The sequence below is a fragment of the Etheostoma spectabile genome, unplaced genomic scaffold (assembly GCF_008692095.1).
Source record: "Etheostoma spectabile isolate EspeVRDwgs_2016 unplaced genomic scaffold, UIUC_Espe_1.0 scaffold00000980, whole genome shotgun sequence".
Lineage (NCBI taxonomy): Eukaryota > Metazoa > Chordata > Actinopteri > Perciformes > Percidae > Etheostoma > Etheostoma spectabile.
This window is the reverse complement of record NW_022602672.1, coordinates 42,501-64,162: the sequence shown is the minus strand read 5'-3', so window position 1 is coordinate 64,162 and position 21,662 is coordinate 42,501. Positions and strand designations below refer to the sequence as shown.

Genomic DNA, 21,662 nt, shown 5'->3' with positions numbered 1-21,662 from the left:
GGAAGTCACATTTTCACTGAAAAAAATAATTAGCCAGCTGGGTCGGAATGTGACTTTGCAACAATAAGCCATTCATAATTTCTTCAGCCACCAGCATTTTTTCCCGTGAGGTTATAGCTGTATCAATATATTTAAAAAATCAAATGTAAAATAGGACAAATCCAACACTTCATTATTCATTCATGAAGGAGGAGCTCTTCTTCAGGAGCTCTTTATTTACCCGTTGCCATGGTTAATTGTCTAATAACACGCTTCCATCCGGTTTAACGGGTTGATTGAACTAATTCTTTCAGCTGTTCTGTAATCAAACATAACTTTCCCATCTCAGGTTTAGTCAACTCCGAGCTCAGGGATGAGCTCAATGGCTGAAAGAGGGTCTCAGATGTTTTGACCCCACTATAATTTAGGTGTAGGAGAATCTTATCATACAAATCGAGAATTATTGAGATTTTCTAATAATGTTGTTTTTAAATTTTAGGGTGCCCGAAATCTGAACCCAATACCCTACTGTGCACAATACATGGGGCACAAACTGCATGTAGATCAGAATGAAAAGCTTGGTATTAGGGATGAGCGAGTACAGCATTATCTGTATCTGTATCTGTTTACCACATTTATTATCTGTATCCGGAGATCCGTACTCGGACTGGGCGGGGCCTAAACCAGAAGTGGTCATAATTAACCCGGAAGTGGGTCGGGTTGTCTTGAAATGGGGGGGGGCTTTAACCGGTATGTTATTTTAAGCATGCAATTGATATGGGTTGATCAGGAATTGTTATATTTATTGCTGATTCGAAAACTATTTCCATGATAGCATCAGCATTGAGTGTCATTGGTGTTGTCATGGTAACAAACAAACTATATAGGCCTACAGTATATAACAAGTTTTGCAACAATAAATACAACTATGTGCTTGCAATTATTAAGTAAAATATAATGAACAAGAGTTTTCATACTCAATACTATAACTTTATTTTTTAACTTTTAATTTTTCTATGATCAGTGTGATCATTTATTTATTTTTGGTTCTTTTTTATTTTCACACTTATTTTCACACTCACAGACACACACACTCAATTGTGAGTGTGTTTGTCTGTGAGTGAGTAAAAGATACAGAGAGAGAGAGAGAGAGAGAGAGAGAGAGAAACAAAGAGAGAGAGAGAGAGAGAGATAGAGAAACAAAGAGAGACAGGGGGGGGGGGGGTTGGAATGTGTTTGTGTGTGTATCTTAATTTGTAATATTATTCATTTATACCGCAACTGCCTTTTATTTTTTATTATAAAACACAGCAAGAAAGTTTCAGACACTCAAAAAACTGGTTAGAGCAGCAGGCAGTTAAAAAAAAAAAAAAAAAAAATCCGACGGCAGAGATGCAACACGAGTCCCATTCTACCAACACCATGTCTGAACAAACTCCACGTAACCAGAAGTCTCCTGGTTGCTAGGTACTAGTTCAAACCGAAGTATAAAACAAACCTGAAGCTGAAGAAACCCTAAATGTTAACGGGAAAGCCCCGCGGACCTGAGAGAGACAGAGTGAGCTGTTCACTTCTCTGTGTCCTGAGTGCGTGTGAGCGGAGTTGCACACAGCAACACGAGAAAACTTTGTTAGTAGGGAGGGGCGCTGGGACTAGCCTATCACAGAATAGTGTAGGGGAGGGGCGCTGGGACTAGCCTATCACAGAATAGTGTAAGGGAGAGGCGCTGTGACTACCACTGTGACTAGCCTATCACAGAATGGAGACACAGTCAGTGGAGAATTATTCAATCCGAGTACAGATATTGACTCGCATTACTCGTTTAATACTTGTACTCGGCAAAAGTGCTTTATCCGTACCGGATACTCGTTTCAGCCGGATACTCGGATCACCCCTATCGTCACTCCCTTTTAAAGACTTTTCAAGGGACACCTGCCAGGTGATAACAGGACATAGTTCTTACTTTAAACCTTAAATGTGGTTCCACTGGCGATTGAATCCAGAACCTTCTGCATGTAAAGCAGATGTGATAACTACTACACCATGGAACCTCCGACATACTGTCATCTTTAACATAATCAGAACAATACAGTAAAAATAATGACTGGAGGCGAAGTTCTGAAAAGACACGGGCTAATATTTCATTATTTGCATTCAATTCTTTCTAAAGACTTTTCAAATGACCTAATACATAGTTCAATAATTACAAAATAAAGTTTTTCATAACTTTTGGTCAAAATTTCCCCTCAATTCTCATAGAAACATAGAAACAAACCTTCTGGGAAAACTATAAATCTATCAATAATCCAGACTGGATTGAAATTTCCCATCGTACTTTAACCAGACCTCCATGTTTAACCACTCGTGTATACAATATGCACATGTTGCCATTAACTCTGTGTAGACGTGAAGAAGTCTTTCAGATAGGAGACTACATTTCTTTGTAGTAAATTTTATTTAACTGTCATTCACTCCCTTTTAAAGACTTTTCAACTGACACCTGCCAGGTGGTAACAAGACATAGGTCATACTTCAAACCATGAATCTGGTTCCACTGGGAATTGAACCCAGGACCTTCTGTGTGTAAAGCAGACTTGATAAATACTACACTATGGAACCTCGGTGTAAAGCAAGAACAGTCTCATTCCTTTGACATACTAGGAATTTGGAAGCAAGGGACAATTATAGACTATGTTGTAAAGAAAGTCCAGGAAGTTGTGCTTTTTACAAGAAAGAAAGTCATTGCTGTTTGTCTGAACACTGTTAGACTTTTTTTGTAAATTTGCGTTAACTTACTGGCAATGTGCTGTAACTTCCTGATTACAGTATCATAACTGTACATGTTTTTGTACAGTGTGATACCCTTACTGTAACTTAGTTTTACAGTAGTAAAAATACCCTTAGTTTTACTGTTGAAAGAACTCCACAATGGCAAAGCCCCAGGGATTGATTAAATTCGTTGAGAAATATTGTAAGGAGAGGCTGTCTTGGTTGACACACCTCTTCAACATTGCGTGGAGGTCTGTGGCAGTGCCTAAGGAGTGGCAGACCAGGGTGGTTGCTCCCCTCTTCAAGAAGAATGGAATCTGCCCATTACAGGAGTATCACACTGCTCAGCCTCCTTGGTAATCTCTACTCCAAGGTGCTGGAAAGTCAAATTTAGACGATCCTCAGCAAGGAGTGTGCCAATGTCCGTAACATTCCAGCAAATGGCAGTGGTGGGATTTGAACCCAGGCCTCCAGAGAGACTGGAGCCTTAATCCAGCGCCTTAGACCACTCGGCCACACTACCTGCAAATAGCGCTTCCCCAAAACGTGACAAACACAAAGAACGTAACTAACGGTATGCTTGTTAATGTTATTGGAACAAAACGTTTGCAAGGGAAAAGCCAATACTTACATACTAAAAAATGTATCACTCTTTGTCATTTTTCTCTGGCATTGTTGATTTTAGAATATTGTAACCAATGAGTAGGTTTAGGTCTATGTGAATATGGGCTGAGCATTTACCTGGGCTGAATTTGTGAACATCTTCTTTGCATATTCACTGTAAAGAGCCATTACTCCTCCAACTGCCAACTATTGTTCCAGAGACAATAGGATATACAGTTTTAGATTGCAAGGTAACTGTCCAAGACCAAAGACTTCAATGAAATACCTCAAGTTCATGTTTTTTTATTAGAAATTCGAGCACAGTTGTTCATCTACCATTCAAAAACAAAAGTATGATCATGAAACACATATAACTTAGATTACCTAACTACAGCTCTGGTTTAATACAGGCCAATGTCAGAGATCGTACAGATCTTTCTGCAGACCTTCAACGGCTAAATACCTATTCCCATACCGGGAGTTGAACCCGGGCCACCTGGGTGAAAACCAGGAATCCTAACCGCTAGACCATATGGGACTGACCACATATTAATAACAGGGATTTCATGAATGATTTCTTAGTCTGGCTGGAAACAGGCCATCTCTTGAACGTGAATGAAGACGCTTCTTAACTAAGTTTTATCTTGAAGTTTTTGTGTGTTCTTTAGGTTTTTATCTGCTTTAACTATTACCGGACAGCGGGGGCACGAAGCAGAGCAGAGCGGCCGTTAGGGAGGAATCCTCCTCCGTGTTCAGCTCCATTTTGAACTGGCAGTAAAAAACTTAACGTTGGAACTTTATGACGAATAAAAATGTTGACAGGTTGATTTCTGTTAATAACAAACACAACTATAGTCAATAGAAGAAAAAATATATATATGAAAAGCCGTCTTGGTTCATCTTTCCACTGTTCCTACAATCACCACTCTGGTCTGGCTGGAAACTAAAGGATCTAAACTAAAAGGATGTTCCTCTTTGACTAAAAGGTCTATCTCTGTAGGGATCCATCCCATAATGTTGTCACACACTTAGAATAATGATCTGAGTCTGTCAGCAGCAACAACACAACCTTTAATGGACGCTGACTTTACCTTTAAATTAGGAGTTTAAACAGAGACCCAACAGGAAGAATAAATCCATCAGATCAAGTCCCCAATAATCAGCATGTGGCCTTGTTTTATTTCAGGTAGTCAGCATGGAGCTGTTCCACATTCCCAGACATTTAAAACAAGTCAATCATTGGCGTTATTCTACGAGTCAGATGAATAAATCAGCTGTTTGCTATTTGAGCTGCTCTGTTTCCTGCTGCTCCGTCATTCTTTAGTCTCCTCTGGAAACAGGTTGCTGTCCTTTATGTTTCTTTTGGATGACATCATCAGTGTCTTTGCTTTAGTCTGAAAACTCCAACAGATTTAAAACCACATGCAGTCACAGAAAATACAAACAGGGAATAGAAAATATCAGACAAAGATTATGAAATGAAAAGTCCCCAAAGTAGGAAAATATAATGTTAATCTACCAAAACAACAATAACTGGAGAGCATCTAATTAAACATGGCCGACTTCCAGTATGTCGGTGATGAGAGAGGAATGTTTGGACATATTAAAGATTCATTTTATTTTTAATTAACCTTTATTTAACCAGCCATTGACCTACAGTATAATACATAAAAGACAGGACAATGGTTCCATACTACACCACAAATCTCTATAGATACTACAACACAGACAAGAAATTACACTTAACTTAAGCTAATGCATACATACAAGTTAAAGGGCACCTAGTTAAAAGCAATTACACTCTTCAGGCAGAGTTGACTTAAAAGGTTTTAAACCGAATTTGACCTAAAGTCCAAATTTAGGCCTTCCACACTTTGGTTTTTAAATCATGGACCAAATCGCTGTGTAGTCTCACGATGCTAAAACGTTTAGTGTTCCAACTGTTGGAAGTTTTTGATATTTAAAGGGTTCAAAAGTGGGTTCAAAGGTTAAAACTAATAGCCCTACAGCAACCATGCCACGTCAAGCCCAAATGAGAAAGCAACCCGGAGAAGTACTATACTGAACATTGCTGTTTCTGTTCATCCTAAAGTCCTTAAACATGTATTTTCTAAATTATAGAAAGATCACATGACCGGTGTCTGCAAGTGTTGCTCAGACCTGAGGCTCCGCATCCTTCCTCTGCATTTTAGAATAAAAACCAGGTTATTCTTTCTCATTCAACGTCAGTCATTTAATTTCTTACCACTTGACTTAGTGAAATGTCTGCAGGTGCAAAAAGGTCCTGGAAAAGCAACAAATGTGCTTCAATCAGCGGTCCACGATGCAGTGAAGTAAGCATTGGTGTGACACATCAGGACAGAGATGGAGAGACAGGGAGCTACGGTATGGGACCTGTGGCAACGGCTAGACCTGATGCAGAGAGACAACAGGCAAATAAGAAACCTGCATTGATGACGAGAAGAAATTTGAGTTTAAGCTAGCCAAAATGGAGGACAGGTTGAGATACAACAACAGCTACTGGTTTGGATTCCCTCCTTACAGATCAGGGCCAACATCAACATGGACAGAGCACACAGAATCAATGGCAAGGTACACTAACACATACGCTGATTTGAAGGTGTCTGAGATACCAGGACCGCCAAGCAGTCCTTCAGGGGTCAGCAGGAAGGCCGATTCAGGACTCCAATGCAACGCTTGCACTTTAAGCCTGGCTACAGTGCTTTCACCGTCCAGCAGCACCAGGAATGTATAGGAGTACAGCGTAAATTACATGCCAAAGGCGTCTCAAACTCTCTAATTTATCCGGCCACCCTGAAAGTAACCCACGGAGGGAGAACGCTAACATTCACTACAGCCAAGAAAGTGGACATGTTCTGTCGGGAGCTGGATAAAGATGATGAAGGGACATCCATGCGAGACGCTTCGACAGCTGTGGATTAGTGGAGTCTGGAACACTGTGCAAGGTTGACTTGAGAGAACTGTATGTAAGTTTAGGATCCAGCTTTAAATTACCATTTAATTAGGATGACTGTTCAATTTATAGTCTATATTTATCACTCTCACAAGGATGGTGTGCTTTCTCAGTTGTGGACTTCATAATAAAAAACTAAGAATTTATGAGAATGTCGGTTACAAACAGTAGAGGGCAGCAATACCCTATTGCAGCATCTAGTCTGCCTAATTCAAAGCAGAAGAATGTGTTTCCTTATATTTCCTAATCTTAAATGGTCATTACTGCTGGTCAGCCTTCAATGAGGAGAGAAGATCAGAATATAACAACACAGCTATCAGGGCATGGGGAAGAAGACGAAACAACTTGGCTCTGGCACATGTTCACAACAAGGCAGAGTGAATGATCTGGTGATTTTTAAGGCTAATACAGTGAGAAAACCTTTTCCCACATTGATCACACCAGTATGGCTTTTCTCCATTGTGAACACGCCGGTGGCTTTCAAGGTTACCCCTCAGAAAAAACCTTTTCCCACATTGATCACAGCTGTACGGCTTCTCTCCAGTGTGAAGGCGTTGATGTGTTTTTAGGTTAGTCTGCACTGCGAAAGCTGCCCCACATTGATCACAGCTGTACGGCTTCTCTCCAGTGTGAATGCGCTGATGTATTTTGAGTTTATTCTGCACTGTGAAAACTGCCCCACATTGATCACAGCTGTAAGGTTTCTCTCTAGTGTGTATGCGTCGATGTGTTTTTAGGTGTCCCTGCTGTGTGAAAGCTGCCCCACATTGATCACAGCTGTACGGCTTTTCTCCAGCGTGACGGTGCGGTGATGTGTTTTTAGGTAACACTGTTGTGTGAAAGCTGCCCCACATTGATCACAGCTGTACGGTTTCTCTCCAGTGTGTATGCGTTGATGTCTTTTTAGGTTTCCCTGCTGTGTGAAAGCTGACCCACATTGATCACAGCTGTACGGCTTCTCTCCAGTGTGAACTCTCAGATGAACCTTTAAATATCCAGATGTTGTGAAGGATTTCTCACAGTGCTGACAGTGGTGACGTTTGGGTCCCTCTCCTCTCCGTTTCTATAGCAACAGACAAACAGAGAGAGTTAGTGAACAACCTTCTTTAAACCCTGGATTTTCTGTTACTCACAATTTTAACTCTTCATACAATAATATATGACAAAATGAAGGAAAATATTCCTGACATGTTATAATGAAAGCAAATGCACTCTTCGGGTTCTAAGATATTCTAAATCTTTCAGGCAAACTTTAATGAAACAACTGCAATGCTGTAATGAAACAAGAAAGTGTGGTAGATGATGGTGGACCACCTGAATGCGTAAGCAGTCTACAAATATAATACGAGCACTTTAAAAGTTAGCAGAAGATACTGTTACTCAGGAAATTACCATTAAGATAAAATAAAAACACTTATCTACAATTGTAGAATATGATACACAGCCTACATATCTCCCTCTAACTCTGTCTCTCTCTTGGACTCTGAAATCTAGAAACTATAAAAATAATGAAATTGATCCACTAAATGTCCACTGTATACATGACTGTAATAGAGTATTCATCAGTTTAAAAAACAGCAAAATGTAATAATATATATAAAAACCTTTGAATTGTCCTCTCCCCTCACCCCAGGATGGCAGAAGTCTGATCATTCTGTGAATGGGGGGTGACAGAAACCCCTCCCTCCTTGTCATGACCTTTTTGACCAAGCACCTAAACACTCATCCCTACTGGACTATTTCCTGCCGTTAAACCTCTCACACATTACCACTCAATCATCATGGTACACTTCAACTTTAACATTCTGTATGGCACCACGCCCACTTCTCTCCTCAAACATTTACCATAACCTCACAGGGAGGGGGGGGGGGGGGACTTCTAGCAACCATAACCTTCTATGCATCAGTGGCCTCCCATTAAACCACTTCCTCAATTGATTGCACACAGCTTCTTTTGCATTGTGGCCAAATAAACTTTACCTGCTGATATTCTATAATCATGTCTACAACAAAAGAAATATCTCAACACAATATGCATTTATGATCATTAAGTGAATAAATCAGAGCCTATGTCGCCTAGTCAAAGTGTAGGACTAACTACCTGTTTTAAAACTGCATCAACAGCTTATAATGTCTCGTTTTTACTTTATTGGCCTACATGAAATAACTAATAACAAATATGAGTTGATATGTGTGAAACATTACAATTTACCAAAACATGAATTGATAATTGTGAATGTGGGATCTTCCAGCTGGTCACCCTAAAATGCACCAGAATGCGGGAAATCACATTTACAAAATTCAAAAAGGAACCCCAGACCCCCCCCCCCGAGCACAAACTGCCCCACCGAGAATATTTTTCACCAGCCGCCACTGTGATATAATAACATAAACAAAAACCCTTGAGTTGTCCTCATCCTATTGTTTCATGAGTGTACAGTAGTCTCCGCTACATAGTTACTGGTCCAGTGAACTAAGACTATAAATAAGGAGGATTGGACAGTATAATTGTAGAATCATCCCAAATTATAGTCCCGGTTTATTGGACAGAACGTACACTGTGTGGAAAAGTGATATACTGTTATTCTCATGAATCCAAAAAGAAATAAATGATGTAAAGAGATGTGCTGGTCTCTGGCCAGTCTGCCGCTGTTAGAACCGTTATAGAAACACGTGTAGAGGACGTTATATATTATCCTTCAATACTGACTCATTTAGCACTGTATCATCCTTTGCTAATGATCTCAACAACTGTCATACTCTATTCACCAGACTTCTAACAACAATATGACCGTCAGTTTATTAGTCTTCATAGATGACTGTCACATGAATATTTATTTAAATAATGAGCACAATGTTAAAACAATATCAGGACTTAACTGAACAGCAGAATGCTCTCGTTGTATATTAATTCAGGCTAATAATAACAATAAGAAGGTAAAAGCACCGCTGAGTGAACAAAGGCTGTTAGCCTGGTCAGGAGCAGGCTAGCTGTTAGCCTGGTTTACACATCCAGAAACCCTGGAAAACCCCGGCCTAATCCACTATCTAGGTCTTGTGAATAGGCCTCCTAGTTTAGACTGGTTGTTGTGTCCTGAACACTGACCTGAACATGGCTGGTACCATAGGCCGGGCCTACTGCTGGTCCTCTGGGGACCTGGTTGGTCCACTGCTCCGGGTCCTGGTCCTTCTCCATTCTTCTATTGTACTGAAATCCAGAAGATCTCCACTGTGGCAGCTGGACTAACTCTGGATTCTGTTGAGTACAAATCAAAGCAGGCAGAGATATTCAGATGCTTTCCTCACATCCACAGGGTCTGATAATGTGCTTGGTGTTGGTGTCCACCTAGTCCTGGTCTTCCTGGGGGGGGGGGGGGGGGCAAACCAACTCAACCAGTTCTACAATAGCTTTGATTGCCCTGTTTCTGCTGCAATGGCCTGCCCAGCCCCCAGATGTTCTGACAAAAATCCAGTTAATCAACTTTCTATTCTCTGAGTCTAGTCTAAGACACCAGGGGGTCGGAGACAGAAGGTTACTTCTGTTTGGGTACTTTTGCTGGCAGCAATCTTATCTATCTTCAGAATCAGAAATACTTTATTAACTCTGACATTAGCTTTGACTTGACTGTTGAATTCAGTAAGTGCTACTTGTTGGGGTAGTTGAACATGACAATGCTACAGACTAACTGAAGATGGATGTCATTGTAATCACATTCAGGTCATCTCAAATGGAGACACTGATGATTATTGTGTTCATAAGTGCTTCTCTTTGGGGTTGTCTTGGTTGTGAGTTCATCATCAGACACTAACACATGCAGAGCAAGTACATTTCAGCAGTTGTCCACTGCTGGCTAAATAAATAAAAGAATGGGGGTTTTGGAATAAATATTCAGCACTAACTGGTACTTTCTATTGCTGAATGATCTCTATCTGGAGGAAAAAGGAGTTGCCCCAAAGAAAGTCATTGGACTCTAATTGACCACTCATAGACTGTTAATGGCATACATTGGGATGATGGTTGTCTATTCATGAAGCCATTCATTACTTACAATAGACAAGACCACTGAAACGTGATCAAAAAGAAGGTGGAGTTGAGTGGAAATGGCTGCATTCTGTATTTAAGATGGCAAATCTGTGAAAGGAACCACTTCCACTGCATCTATATCACAACACAGAAGATGGTAGAAAACCAATGACACATCACATTATACTAAATCCCAGTTGTGCCTTCATGAACAATATTGTATTATCTCATAGGTACTGGAAGCCATCTGTCTGCACCAATGTATCTCATAACATTTATTTTCAGTCTAAATGCCCAGATGTGTTACAAAGATGTCATTGTAATCACATTCAGTTCATCTCAAATGGAAACACTGATGATTATTGTGTTCATAAGTGCTTCTCTGTGGGGTTGTCTTGGTAGTGAGTTCATCAGATGTGTTACAAAACTTGCAGTGAACGTTGTAATGTCCAGCGATGGTGGTATAGTGGTGAGCATAGCTGCCTTCTAAGCAGTTGCCCTGGGTTGGATTTCCAGCAATTGCAGCTTTCTTGAGTGATGTTACTTGCTTTATTCGTCAAGAAGTCAGCCAAAAGGTTACTTGCCCAACCCAATTTGATAAAACATTAGATCTCTGTTATTGTACAAACAAGGCAGCATATCAATCAATTAAGCTCCCTCCAAGAGAATCCACAGACACAGTCAGCACACTACGATTTGCCCTTTGCCCGTGTCTGGCATTAATAATCCAATTGAATATTGACTTGCTTCCTGCTTCTTACAGTGCAGAAACTTTGCTGCTTGCTCCTGCCTCTGCTTGCAAATTTTTGCTGATATTCTTGCTTTTCCTCTGAGAGAAACAATAAGAAGCGGCTCTTGGATACTTATAAATCACTGGACTACATACTTTTAAATTTTTCTGTGTGAGTTGGGCCTACCAATAGCTCAAGCCTGTCCTACAATGACTTTAGCTAAGACTTTTGTTGGGCTTGCTGTTTGGCCAAGCCTTTTGTACTGACAAATACAAATACAAACTGCTAAATTCTTTAGTCCCAGTATGATGTCTCAGACATTAGTTCCAGTTGAAAATGCTAGTTGTCATAAGTGGGATTTGAACCCACGCCTCCAGTGGAGATTGCGACCTGAACGCAGCGCCTTAGACCGCTCGGCCATCCTGACTGATACAATAGTTTGGCATTAGGACCTGTCTCAAACATTATAATACAGTAAATAAAACATGTTATGATATAGTAGGTTCTCAGTCATCCATGTCATAGTTAACAAGGGAAGGTTTCTCAACTGTCAGCCCAAATATATGGGCGTACATTTTTTACACAGAAAGGGTTGGACACAGTGTCCACTCCCCCACCCATTTCTGACAATTGAAAGCTGTGGGGAAAGGGGGGTTCCAAAGCTAATAGACCATTCAACAAGCAGTTCTGATGCACTATACTGGCCCATTCAGGATGAGCACTGTCTACTCTGACTGCAGCAACACAAGTTCAGATTTCAGTGATACCTTATTTTTATGGTGATTACGAGACTGAATGCAAAGTGTGTATCCCCCATGTAACTCAAAGCCTATCCCTTCCAGTCAATACTGTCAAATTTGGGGCTCCTTCAATTACATTAACAACCAGGTAACTCCTCAACATGTCCCCACCAACATACTGTTTTCAGTCTAAATGGTAAAGGACATTAAACCTGTAACCTTACTTTAAACTAGATGTGGAAAGTTGAAAGTTTGATCTTTTTCACCTGTGCTGTGGCTTAAAAACAGGTTCCACTGAGATTTGAACTCAAATCACTGGATTCAGAGTCCAGAGTGCTAACCATTACACCATGGAACCTGTCAAAGTATTGCAAGGGTTTGCTTGGCCCTTTCTTTCATAATATCCACATGTGTGATATTAAAGGCACACAACAATCACAACGAAGATTAAAAACCAACAATTACTGGCCAACTTAAGTCCTTTAGTTAGCTAAGCATTCAGAGGATGTGGGGAAAAGCAAGTCAAGAACAGGTTTTAAAGGACTTGCCACAGACAGTGAATACAGCAGTAGATATGTCTACTGTGTGCAAACACATGGTAACTTTACATCTGTTGACAATAATGATGCTCACAAAACACATTCATGTGCTCTTAATTACAAAGAACTCCTAAGTTCGTTATTACCAATTTCACATCTCTGACATTTGTTCCAGATGAAAACACAAGATGTCAGAAATGGGATTTGAACCCACGCCTCCAGGGGAGACTGCGACCTGAACGCAGCGCCTTGGACCCCTCAGCCATCCTGACTGATCAAACAGGTGATTAGTAGGACCTCTCTCAAAAATTATAATATAGTAAATTAAACATGTCATGATGTAGTAGGTTCTCAGTCATCCACGTCATAGTTAACAAGTGAAGGTTTCTCAACTGTCAGCCCAAATATATGGGCTACTGTCCAGCGATGGTGGTATAGTGGTGAGCATAGCTGCCTTCCACGCAGTTCAGCTGGGTTTGATTCCCAGCCATTTTGGTAGTTATTTGTGAGTGATTTTGCTTGCTTTATTTGTCAAGAAGTAACCAAAAAGGTTACTTGTCCAACCCAGTTTGATAAAATATTAGATCTCTGTTATGGTACAAATATTGGAGCATATCAATCAATCAAGCTGCCTCCATAAGGATCCACAGACACAGGCAGTACACTGAGATTTGCACTTTGCCCTTTTCCGTGTCTGGTAACTAATACTAACCACTTGAAAAGTTTATGAACATTTGTGCAAACAGGTATAGCACTGCATATAGTGTTGTCGTGGCCGAGTGGTTAAGGCGATGGACTAGAAATCCATTGGGGTCTCCCAGCGCAGGAATTGAATTCTGCCCACAACGGGAAGTGTTTTTAAGAGTGGTAGCAAACCAATGACTCATCCCAGTATTCCAAATTGCAGATGAGCTTTCATGAACAATATTGTGTTACTTCATAGATACTGTGTTACAAGATTTGCAGTGAGCATTGTATTGTCCAGCAGAAAGGACACGTGCAGACCTGTGCTCCACCAAAAGAGACATCTGCCCCCGCTGCTGGAATGGACACTTCTCTATCTGTAATCAACCAAAATTAAAATGCTACAGAATGTTTTGTATCTCTGCTCTGTGGTGTCCCAGGGTCAAATCTTTCCTCAGGTGGGGGCTGTGGTGGATCACTACCACACTTTATGTCTTCCTCTTGTTTTGTGACCTTGGCAGAGGGAGCAGATGTGTAGCGCAAAAAGTAAAGCAGATTAGAGGTGAACAGCTTTACTCCTGGGTTGTTAAGGGAAAGTCTATCTGCTTTAAAAAGATGTCTGCGCTCCCAGAAAATGTTAAAATTGTCAATGAACTGCAGAGAGTGGACGGTACATTCAGTTGAAAGCCATTTGTTTAGTGCCAACAGTCGGCTGAATCTCTCATCTCCTCTTCTGACTGACGGTATAGGGCCACTGATAAACACATCTGCGTTTAGAGAGCTGACGGTGTCCAGCAGTTGCTTAAAGTCCAGTTTCTGCAATTCAGACTGTTGCTTTACAACATCATTTGACCCTATATGCAGAATAATGTTCTTCACAGTTGGGTGTTCTGCTATGATAGCTGGGATTTTTTGGGTAAAGTCAGACACCATGTCTTTGGGAAAACAGAGTATTTTGGTGTTTTTACTGTTTTTTAAATCTTTTACAGCAGAGTCACCCACAATCAGGGTTTGAGGCCCAGTTGTTAGCTTTTTACTTTTTGAATTGCTCTCAGTCCTTACCCTGCTGTGTGGTGATGAGACGCAGTCCCGGTCATCAGATGACTGTCCAGCGTTTTGCAGCAGAGGAGCAAATCTGTTATCCAGTTGTACACCAGGTTGTTGGGGGGGCATTTTGTTGCTTATTTTCCCTTTTGCAGCTGTCCACGGCTGTGTCCTACTAGGTACAGGGGTTGAAGAGGCGCTCTGCCCAGATGATAGTGCAGGCCAGCCGGTCATATCACAAATCTCAGGGCGCTGTGCCCTGCCTGTTAGTCGTCCTCCCATTTCCCAGGAAAATGATTTACTCTTAGGTTTCACAGCACAAGAGTTCCAGGGAGGACTGCCACTTGTTGATTTGTTACCCGTTCTACAGCCCTCCTGTTTCTTTGTAGCTTTGTTGGTGCTAATTAGCCGTGTGTTAGCATGCTTTTGTCCATTGTTATGGGTCCATGGTAAAGTGGTGTCATTTCCAGAAGATCCGTTCACTTCCACATTCACTTCTAGTCGGTGAACCTTGGTTTCCAGAAGTGCAATCTTCTGAAGGAGTTTGTAGTAGTCTTCCACGGAGAAAGGAGGCATCTTGCTGCTAATTAGCTTTAGCTACAGTCACTGTAGGACAGGCTTGAGCTATTGGTAGGCCACACTCACGCAGGAAAATGTTAAAATATGGCAATAGCCTACTGTGTCTACAAAAAATGTATAGTCCAGTTATTTATAAGTATCCAAGAGCCGCTGCTCATAGTTTCTCTCAGAGGAAAAGCAAGATTATCAGCAAAAATATGCAAGCAGAGGCAGGAGCAAGCAGCAAAGCGTCTGCACTGTAAGAAGCAGGAAGCAAGTCCTCTCAGGCACAAGCGTGCGGACAGCATTATCACAAAGAGAACACGGTTCTACAAGAGCTTCTTTCCAGCCGCAGTGAGACTTTTGGCCAAAACTAAATTAACTATACTGCTTAGGGTCTGAGTAATTTAACACATATGTGCAATATACTTGTGCATCTTCTTTATTTATTTAATAATAATTGTGCATTTTGATATTTTTAAGGGGCTGTCTTTAGGGGCAAATGGCAATATGCAATTATATTTTTGGCAAGTTTAGGAATGCAATTTTCTTTACTTTTATTTGTACTTTTTAATGGTTTTGTGCAATGTTATTCATTTATAATGTAAATGCTTTGTGTGTCTTTTTAAACTTGACTTGACTTTCTGAGTAATAACCGCACAAGAGTTCCTATGTGTGAAAACATGAATGGCAAATAAAGTTCTTGATTCTTTACTTGATTCTATATAAAAAATTCATAAGAAAGTCATAAACAGTCATAGTATGTCAAAAAAATCTAAAAGTTGTAAAATGTCATAGTATGTCAAAATATTCCTAAACGTCATTGTTTAGTATGACGAAAAAAACATTAAAAAGTCATACTGTAGTATGTTGAAATATTTATAAAAATGCATAAAAATTCATAAAGTCATAAAAGTCATAGCATAGTATGTCGAAATATTCCTAAAAAGTCGTAGTGTAGTAGGTCGTAACAAGTCCAGATTTATAGTTCTTGTTGTAAAACAAGAAGAAGCTAAAGTCCTCTGGAGAATGCGGGCATTGATCCCGCTACCTCTCGCATGCTAAGCAAGCGCTCTACCATTTGAGCTAATTCCCCCTTTTCTATAAAAGTCCAAAAAGTGTATGTCAAAAAAATTCATAGCATAGTATGTTGAAAAAATTCATAGTATAGGATGTCGAAATATTCATAAAAAGTCATAGTATAATATGACAAAATATTCATAAAATGTCATAAAAAGTCATAGTATAGTATGTCGAAATCGCATCGGAGTGTGAATGTGTATGAATGTTTATCTGATGAGCAGGTGGCACCTTGTACGGCAGCCCCGGCCTCAGTGTATGAATGTGTGTGAATGGTGAATGTTTCCTGTAGATGTAAAAGCGCTTTGAGCAGTTGTTAAGACTGGAAAAGCGCTATATAAATACAGCACATTTACATTTACATTTACATAAAAAGTCATAGAGTAGTATGTTGTAACAAGTCTAAATTTATAGTTCTTGTTGTAAAGCAAGAAGAATCCAAAATCCTCTGGAGAATGCGGGCATCGATCCCGCTACCTCTCACATGCTAAGCAAGCGCTCTACCATTTTAGCTAATTCCCCTTCTCAAAAAAAGCCACAGTATAGTATGTCAAAAATTCATAAAAATTCATAAAAAGTTATAGTATAGTATGTCGAAATTTCGTAAAAAATCATAAAAAGTCACAGCATATTATGTCAAAAATTCATAGAAGTCATAGCATAGTATGACAAAATATTCATAAAATGTCATAAAAAGTCATAGTATAGTATGTCTAAATATTCCTAAAATTATGTCGTAACAAGTCCAAATTTATAGTTCATGTTGTAAAGCAAGAAGAATCTAAAGTCTTCTGGAGAATGCGGGCATTGATCCCGCTACCTCTCACATGCTAAGCACGTGCTCTACCATTTGACTTAATTCCCCTTTTCAAAAAAAGTTGTAGTATGTTGAAAAAAGTCACAGTAAAGTATGTAAAAAAAATCATAAAAGTCATAATATAGTATGACAAAAAATCATGACAGTCATAGTTTAGTATGATAAAAAAATCATAAAAGTCATACCCTGATCTGTAATTTAAGTAAGTTTTATCTTGAAGCTTTTGAGTGTTCTTTAGGTTTCTATCTGCTTTAACTATTATCGGTAATGGCTCTTTACAGTGACTATGCAAAAGAAGATGTTCACAAGTTTAGATCAGGTAAATGGTAAATGCTCAGCCCACATTCAAAAACACCGAAACATACTCACTTAATGCTATTACCAATTTTCTAATAATCAATGCCAGAGAAAAATGTCAAAGTGTGATAACATTTTTAATAAAGTATTGGCTTTTTCCTTGCAAAGGTTTTTTTTCCAATAACAGAAACAAGCATACCATTAGTTACGGTCCCTGTGTTTGTCACGATGTGGAGAATTACTCCTTGCAGGTAGTTTGGCCGAGTGGTCAAGGCTCCAGTCTCTCTGGAGGCGTGGGTTCAAATCCTACCGCTGCCATTTACATATATTACATAGCTGGAAGCCAACAAATGTGGTCTCTTACTTGTAGTGTCATTTGGGCTGAACTTGGTGAAGTAACTAGAATCATCCATCAATCACCTTCCTGAGATTGTTCCTTGTAAACCTGAGGTTCAACGATTGGTGAAACCTTCCTTTCCAGCACTTTGGAGTACAAAATCAACAAATAATTGTGATAATTAATCGTGATCTCCATATTGATCAAAGTAATTGTCGTTATCAATTTGGCTATAATAATGCAGCTCAAAGAGATTTTATCAAACAAGGTTGGGCAAGTAACCTTTCTGTTGACTTCTTCTAAAAAAAAGCAATTAACACAACTCAAAGAAAGCTGCTGCAATGGCTGGGAATCAAACCCAGGTCAACTGCTTGGAAGGCAGCTATGCTCACCACTATACCACCATCACTGTGCAATACAATGTTCACTTCAAATCTTGCGACACATCTGGGCATTGAGACTGAAAGTGCACTCTATCACTGAGCTACAGCCGCTGATGATTCAGAAATTCCCTCCAGGGGGGTCCTGTGTTTCCACATTCACAAGAATGGGAAGTGCATGAGTACAAGCTAACTGTTGAGGTATAAAGCTGAAATCCTTAGGTCGCTGGTTCAAATCTGGCTCGAAGAAGAAGTTTTTTCCAGAGTTTCCCTTCAGGAATCAATAAAGAATTTCTGATTCTGATGTAGAGATGGACAGACGACCCAAAAGCATAATACTTCTTGCCGAGACATAACAAGAAACAAAAAAAGAGGTGGGGTAGATATGAGCACAGAAATCCTTTTACGACAGGATTTACGTGAGATTCCTGAAACGTTCGTATCACACCAATCAGAGCGTAAGAATGATCGTATTGATAAATGCAGCGGCTGGAAAGCTAAGAAGTGATAGTAGTATTTTGATGAATTTGCGTCACATGTGACACTCTCTTTTCCATCACATTCAATAAATAAACAAGATTATTCAATAATAACCATGCCTCCACTTCTATATAAAGTAGTCTCATCCAGGACCTATTGCACCCTAAGCGAGAATCATAAACCTAGACCAATGAACAAGGAGAGCCATGTCCTGCTTGTTTGTTCCTTATATTTTTTCCCAGTTGTTTCTGTAGCGTGCAGTTGAAGCAGGATATGAAAAATTGCCAACATGCTGTACTACAATTGTGCTGGCTCAGCCATATAAAAAACATCCTATTAGCAATTTTCCATCAAGTAAATGTGATCAGTCAGTGACGCAAAAGGTAATTGTTAAGTAGTTTGTTTGGCATGGTGTTTTTATGGCTCCACTGCCAGAGCTTTCTGATTAAATTGGACTAAAGACTACTTTTGAAGCAAAACATTTTACCAACATTGAAACTTGAATTTTGATAAAAAGGAAATGCAGCTTGGATTTGTCACTGACTTGAAAGGCTATGGTCACGGCCCGATTGAGCTTTCCGATATAATTTGACAACAGGAAACATTTGATACAAAATATTTTTACCAATAAAAAAACCTTTTTGTCAGTAAAAAGTGAAAGTAAAATCGGGGGAAGGGGGAATTTTCAAGCCCCACCTGCCCCCATCGCCCCAACACAATGCTAATGAAATACGCAAGAAGCTTAAAATGCTTCCCCCTGTTTAGTTCTGACTCTGGGGACAGAAAGTAGACCTGTCCCAGATGACCTGAGAGGTCTGGGGGGGTCATAGTGTAGTAGCAGATCAGAAATGTATTGTGGCCCTAAACCGTTTAGTGATTTATAAACTAGCTAAAGTACTTTGAAATCAATTCTTTTAATGTACAGGAAGCCAGTGTAAAGACTTCAGAACTGGAGGGATGTGATCCAGTCTCTTGGTCTTAATGAGGACTGGAGTGATGTGATCCAGTCTCTTGGTCTTAGTGAGGACTGGAGTGATGTGATCCAGTCTCTTGGTCTTAGTGAGGACTCGAGCAGCAGCGTTCTGAATCAGCTGCAGCTGTCTGATTGATTTTTTTAGCGAGACCTGTAAAGACCCCGTTACAGTAGTCAAGTCTACTGAAGATGAAAGCATTGACAAGTTTTTCCAAATCCTGTTGACACATAAGTCCTTTAACCCTTGATATATTCTTAAGGTGATAGTAGGCTGACTTTGTTATTGTCTTAATGTGGCTGTTAAGATTCAGGTCAGAGTCCATGACTACACCAACATTTCTGGCTTTGTCTGTTGTTTTTAACATTGTTGTTTGAAGCTGAGTGCAGACTTTTAATCGTTCCTCTTTTGCTCCAAAAACAGCCAGCTCAGTTTTTCCTTCATTTAATTTCAGAAAGTTCTGGCACATCCAGTCGTTAATTTGTTCAATGCACTTAGTCAGTTTAAAGATAAACACTTGCCCATCAAGTGTAGAATAACATCAGCTGTGAACTGTAGTTGTGTTTCACATAAAACTGTCAGTACAAAAAGATCTAGGGCCCTTTAGTTGTTGTAATCATTTCAATTTAGTGTCATTCATATGTGATCCCTGGTTAACATACAGTATAATGTCTTTATGACATAATTATTTAAAGCACTATGAAGTCCTGTTGCAAAAAGCAAAAATAATAGATTATTTAAAAAGACAGGATTATCTACTATCAGATCATTGAAGCCACATTTCCAGAGAAACATGTAATCGTAGGACAGAAAAAGATCAAGTTTAACAAATTATGTTAAGAGTAATGGATTGCAATTTTTAATCAGTTTTATTAGAAAATCATCAGAATTGTCATTTATTTATTGTTACATAGCCTAGAGATGTGTGGTAAAGTGGCATATGATGATAAACAGACCTATTCATAATGTAATATTGTCTCTTTTTATTGTTTTTTTTGTTCAGCTACATTATCTGCAAACTTCAACTGCCCCAGTTATCACTCTCTGCTGACTCGCCAGAAGATGGAGCTGCTGACTTGTATTTTTCAGGATAGAAATGAAGTAAAGCAGTTGAGATTAGAAGATGAATACTGGTGTAGTCAAGTCAACCTTTTTCAAGTAGTTTGCTACTTTTACTTTTATACTTTATGTAAATTTCCAAGCCTGTACTTTGTTACTTTTACTTGAGTAAAGAAGTTAAATCAGTACTTCTACTTTTACCAGATACTTAGTTTAAGTATCTGTACTTCTACTTTAGTACGGGAAGTGAGAACTGAGCGATTCATGGCGTGGTATGAAATATGAAATGTTAGAAATATGTTAGACAGAGACAACACTGGCACTCGCTCCTCCGGTTAGTTTTTCAGAAGTAGAGCACGATTCTTTACTTCACTAGGCTACTGCAAAACAGAAATACTCAAATGCCCCTGTGAGTGTCAGACTACATGCATTATGTTGTTATTATTGAAAGTTAATTTACAACAAACATTATAATAGCAGTTTCTTAGAAGAATTTTTACAGTGATAGACTTCACAGGTTGACAGGATCCATAATAAGACAACACTCTGGTTCCACAGGGGATTGAACCCAGGACCTTCTGCATGTACAGCAGACGTGATAACTACTACACTATGGAACCTCTGTACCCATGTAGTCTTTAACATAAATGGATTCATACTGTAAATAAAAATAGATGGAGGTCAGGTTCTGAAAGTGAAACAAGATGCAAAAGAAGTCTTTCAGATAGACAATATGTCTTTAGAGTAGTTTTTTTTTTATTGTTTAGTGTCAGTCACTCCCTTTTAAAGAGACACCTGCCAGGTGGTAACACAAAATAGTTCTTCTTTTAAACATTAAGTCTGGTTCCACTGGGGATTGAACCAAGGACCTTCTGCATGTAAAGCAGATGTGACAACTACTACAGACTCCATGTAAATTATCACTACTTTTAGTATGTATAGAGCAGCATATCTCCACCAGACTCCATGTAAATAATCACTACTTTTAGCATGTATAGAGCAGCATATCTCCACCAGACTCCATGTAAATAATCACTACTTTTAGCATGTATAGAGCAGCATATCTCCACCAGACTCCATGTAAATAATAACTACTTTTAGCATGTATAGAGCAGCATATCTCCACCAGACTCCATGTAAATAATCACTATTAGCATTTATAGAGCAGCATATCTCCACCAGACTCCATGTAAATAATCAATACTTTTAGCGTGTATAAAGCAGCATATCTCCATAAGACTCCATGTAAATAATCACTACTTTTAGCGTGCATAAAGCAGCATATTTCCACCAGACTCCATGTAAATAATCACTACTTTTAGCGTGTATAGAGCAGCATAACTCCACTAGACTCCATGTAAATAATCACTACTTTTAGCGTGTATAGAGCAGCATATCTCCACCAGACTCCATGTAAATAATCACTACTTTTAGCGTGTATAGAGCAGCAAATCTCCACATGTAAATGGGTGAATTAAGAGTTTATTCCAACCAGACCAGAGTGGTGATTGTTGGAACAGTGGAAAGATGAACCAAGACGGCTTTTGGTAGATTTATTTAGTTTCTGTCCACTTTTAATGAAGTGTGTTTTACGAT

At 39.4% G+C, this 21,662-nt stretch overlaps 6 non-coding genes across 6 annotated transcripts; all 6 read right to left on the bottom strand.

Annotated features, from left to right (window-relative positions):
- Nucleotides 1–2,525: 2,525 nt before the first annotated feature.
- trnav-uac (transfer RNA valine (anticodon UAC)) lies at nt 2,526–2,598 on the bottom strand. The gene has a single exon. It is a non-coding gene; the product is annotated as a tRNA-Val (tRNA).
- Nucleotides 2,599–3,189: 591 nt separating this feature from the next.
- On the bottom strand, nt 3,190–3,271 carry trnal-aag (transfer RNA leucine (anticodon AAG)). Its single transcript has one exon. It is a non-coding gene; the product is annotated as a tRNA-Leu (tRNA).
- Nucleotides 3,272–3,817: 546 nt separating this feature from the next.
- trnae-uuc (transfer RNA glutamic acid (anticodon UUC)) lies at nt 3,818–3,889 on the bottom strand. The gene has a single exon. It is a non-coding gene; the product is annotated as a tRNA-Glu (tRNA).
- An 8,217-nt stretch (nt 3,890–12,106) lies between these two features.
- On the bottom strand, nt 12,107–12,178 carry trnaq-cug (transfer RNA glutamine (anticodon CUG)). Its single transcript has one exon. It is a non-coding gene; the product is annotated as a tRNA-Gln (tRNA).
- Nucleotides 12,179–15,668: 3,490 nt separating this feature from the next.
- Nucleotides 15,669–15,741, bottom strand: trnaa-agc (transfer RNA alanine (anticodon AGC)). The gene has a single exon. It is a non-coding gene; the product is annotated as a tRNA-Ala (tRNA).
- A 4,872-nt stretch (nt 15,742–20,613) lies between these two features.
- Nucleotides 20,614–20,686, bottom strand: trnav-uac (transfer RNA valine (anticodon UAC)). Its single transcript has one exon. It is a non-coding gene; the product is annotated as a tRNA-Val (tRNA).
- Nucleotides 20,687–21,662: the final 976 nt, after the last annotated feature.